Genomic DNA, 4173 nt, shown 5'->3' on the forward strand with positions numbered 1-4173 from the left:
GCCTGCCGCGTGAGGAAAGTGAGTCGCTCTGTGAGGAAAGTGATTCGCCCGTCGCGTGAGGAAAGTGCTAATACAGATCGACCGCCGGCCTATCAGTGGGTAAGTCAGTAGCTACTGGTTATATCACCTGTTTAGCATCCTACAAGCCAGCGCTTTGATGGGCGTAGCCTGTTGCTTTCGCTCTCTCCCTCTCTCTCTCTCTCTCTCTCTCTCTCTCCCTCTCTCTCTCTCTCTCCCTCTCTCTCTCTCTCTCTCTCTCTCTCCCTCGCTCTCTCTCACGCGCTTCCGGTAGAATTGTCCGTAAGGCCCATACAAGGAAATTCCGCCCCCATTAACGTCAAAGGGGACGCATGATCTCAAAAAACTTGCCGAAACTTATGACTAACCGGAAGTAGTATTTTTGACAAAGAAATACTCCCATCAAACGTCCACCTTAACTTTTGAAACTTTGTCTATGTTTAGTATGGGATTCCAAGTCTTTAACAGTGTAAAAAGATCAGTATGCATGAAACAGCATTTCACCGCCCCTTTAATAAATCATACAGGGGATAATGAGCATCTCATCAGGGTGTCCAAAGGCCAAAATAACAAACAAAACAAACCTAAAAAAGAAACTAACTAACCAGAGCAAAATCAGAGCAAAAGAAAAATACATTTAACTAACCTAACTACCTAACAAAAACCAGACAAGTGTCAAAATAAATAGCAGAACACCCCTACGCTCGTGTGATGGTTTAACATGCCCAGATATTAAAGAAACAAATTTGATCAACGGCCGGAGGAGGGAACGCGAACCAACAATGAGCTGCTCGTTGAATGCGTGGAATAATCTAGATGACCAATGGTGATTATCCACCTAATCACTGGACAACCTATCACAGCAAGAATAGGGAGAGAAAAGGAAAACACGGCAATACAAGAACAAGACACAGTTCGTAACAGGGACCAAATGTGATCATTTAAAAAAATCAGCTTTACCCTGAATATGAAGCTGGTACTCCTGGAATAGTCGCTCCCCTTCTGTCTGATCATTAGTGTGATAGACTCTCAGGATGTATTTCCCAGCATCCCTCAGTCTCAGATCCTTGATGATGACGTCACAGGATCCTTCTCTAAACACTCGGCCATTTTCACACTCTTCATTCTCACAGAGAGGGATGATTTTAGACCGATTACTTAAAACAATATGAGAACTCTCGCTGACCTTAACGTCACACGGCAGGATTACGTCACTTCCCTTTTGTCCTGTCACAGGTATAGAGGAGGTTCCTGCAAATACAGACAGTATAAAATTAATCTAATAGACCATTTCAGGATGTTTGTGAACAATCGGCACCAGACACTTCCGGGTGGCAGAACGCGAGCGGCTTCTCCTGACAAACTGAAGAGATCAGCCGGCTACTGTAAACAGTTACAGAGTTAAGAACATTGCTGTTGATTAAAGTTGAAACTATGACGAAAACGTGTTGTGTTTGGGGTTGTGCCGTCAGATATACAGCAAAAGGTGTAGGATTTTATCGATTTCCTTCAGAAAGAAGTGAATATATCCAGCTAAACCTGTGGGTGAGGAGGCTAAAGCGAGTGGACGGCGTCAGAAGAGGCGCTACAGAGAAGTATTCTCAAAACGGTCCATCTACAAAATCACAGCAGAGCATAATTATCTTCAGCTGGGGAAATTCAAGACTAATATTAGTAAACTTTAGATCTCTTTTAAAGATCGAACTCATTGCCAGTCACTGCCTGAAGTAAAAGGAAGAGACAGAACTTCTAGTGCAGTGGCGTAACTTTGTTTTAAAAAGTGGGTGGGACATAAATTGCGTATTATATGCACACGAAAAACTGTGTACTATATGCACGCCAAAGATCATTTTGATGTGTGAGGGGCGCTCATACGTCAAAATGAGCTTTGGCGTGCATATGGTAGGCAGTTTTTCACGTGCATGTGATATGCACTATATGGCGTATTAAGGGGGGAGCATTGCTGATACAATGTTATATCAGATGTAAAATATGGACAATAACAATTGCAGAAAAAAATTGTATTAAGATGTCCGGAAATCAATTAAATAGTTCATTTATTGATATAGATTTCGTTTAATTATTGCATCGTGATTTTTCACGTGAATAAAGGCATAGATTTGCACACTTTGCTTATAATCCCTGGTCTAGTCTGTTAAACTTGTCAGAAGTTCACGTTTCTAATCTGCCCTCATAGCCTATTTTTTCTCTCATCAAAACCGAATACCATCAGTGGTTGTACATCAAGAGCAGGGACAGTTTTTGTGCGTTTTGTTTTGTGATCTGACCAGAACAAATAGAAAGTCTCTGCAACGGCGTCATTAGCGTTAGATTAAAGTCTGTGTGAAGACTGCATGAGCCGCGAGAGAAATCTGCTCCACATCGCCTCTTATTTAACAAACGAACAAAATGATGCTCTTCTAGTTAACCAGAGATGTTTTGTTTGTATTAGTTAGGTTCATCCGTGAAGCAAGATGTTTTAAAAAAAGTGGTGGGGACATGTCCCACCCGTCCCACCCGTAAATTACGCCTATGGTCTAGTGTCATGAAGGCTACTGATCGAATGTCAATGGAAAAAAAAGGAAAAGCAAAACATAGTTGTAAGCTGATGGATGATTGATGCCTGTACCACATTGGCTTTTTTTGACCGTCAGAAGCTCTCGTCTGTGCCATCTGATCCGACCCCGAACGAGCAACAGAAAACCATCATAGCCTTTTGAGTTAGATAACAGGGAAATAGACCATCTACGATAGCCTAACATATTGTAAGTCAAACAGCAACAGTCACTAAAATAACTACTCAATGGTAGGCTGAGGCTCATTTAAAAAAGATGGTATTAGACTAGCGCTACATCTACTGGAGTAAGGTTAGGCATTTCATGTATTGCTATCTCCTGAATTAGTTAACCAGTCCCTCAATAATCATGTTAACTGTCTGAATCCCAAGCAATTTACAAGCGTTGCCATAGGAACGCTTCGGCTTTTGCCACCAGTAAGATCGTTTATTACTGTTGTGACGTCATGGTGAATTGTGGTGTACTAAGTGTCAATAGGGGAGAGTGGGGTAAGATGAGCCAGTGGGTAAGCTGACCCACCCCCTTTATCTTAGCAACTGTACACTTTTATTGTCATGTGACCATATTTGGGAAGTTCGCATCATTTCCTGCAGACTGTGAACAGGAGAAGAATATGGGAGGAGAGGAAGGCACTCATTTACTATACAATCTGGTTTTGGTTTGTCAAAGTACAATTTTAGCATAACAGATATAACGGCTGTTGCATCAAAACACATTTGTCCGTGTCTACAATATTTATGATCCACATTGGTGATTAAGCAATGTATAAAACATGCAAATCCTTCAGCTAAACTGTAGACAATCCACAAATGTCAGACATTTGGTGCAAAAGAGAAAGAACTGAACAATTCTAACATCAAAAATAAAAAATTATTAGAATTTACAAACATAATTATACTGACCGCATTGACTGACAAAGCAAAAGAGCAGCAGCAGAAGATTCGACAACCTGTGGAGAAACCAGAAGAACGGGTTTATCACAGAAAGAAACACACACACCACACACACATTTACACAGAGACGGAGCGCTTTGCTGAGCATATAGACTATACGTGCTGTGCAATGTGAGAAATATACATAACTATAATACTAAAATAACCCAAAACACACAGGCTCATATATACAAACATTAAAACTTACATGGTGAAAGTCAGCACGAGTCTTATTTTCAGGCGTCAGCTTTGTGGACATGTCGAGCGAGTTTTGAGTTAAAGCAAAAGCAAAAGGTGAGCTCCAGAAACAAGCCATGACACCTCCTACTGAAGGAAGAGCGTTAGGGCTGATCAAAGGAACATTTTCAAATTTGGAAAAAGCAGAAAAGATTTGCAAATATGATGTTTATGATAAAATATCTAGATTTTGCTCCCATGGGGTTTTTTGTAGGTATTGGGTGGATTCATGTGTACTGAATTTCATACTTGTATGTGAAATGTAGTGCTTAATTTAAATTTGGTAGGTGGTGCTATTGAGCCATTTAGCCAGACCTAATTCTGAAACCCATATCAGATGTACATTTCGCCCCTTCTGATGTGTGTGCAAAGTTTCATGAGTTTGAGCATGTTTAGGCCCTCAAAAATAT

At 40.8% G+C, this 4173-nt stretch overlaps 1 long non-coding RNA gene across 1 annotated transcript; it reads right to left on the minus strand.

Annotated features, from left to right (window-relative positions):
* Positions 1-688: 688 nt before the first annotated feature.
* Positions 689-3809, minus strand: LOC137048534 (uncharacterized). The gene is made up of 3 exons (XR_010899431.1): positions 3735-3809; positions 3497-3543; positions 689-1269 (listed from the first exon to the last, which is right to left on the minus strand). It is a non-coding gene; the product is annotated as an uncharacterized lncRNA (long non-coding RNA).
* Between the last annotated feature and the right edge of the window lie 364 nt (positions 3810-4173).

This window comes from Pseudorasbora parva, chromosome 19 (genome assembly GCF_024679245.1).
Source record: "Pseudorasbora parva isolate DD20220531a chromosome 19, ASM2467924v1, whole genome shotgun sequence".
NCBI classification, from domain to species: Eukaryota; Metazoa; Chordata; class Actinopteri; order Cypriniformes; family Gobionidae; genus Pseudorasbora; species Pseudorasbora parva.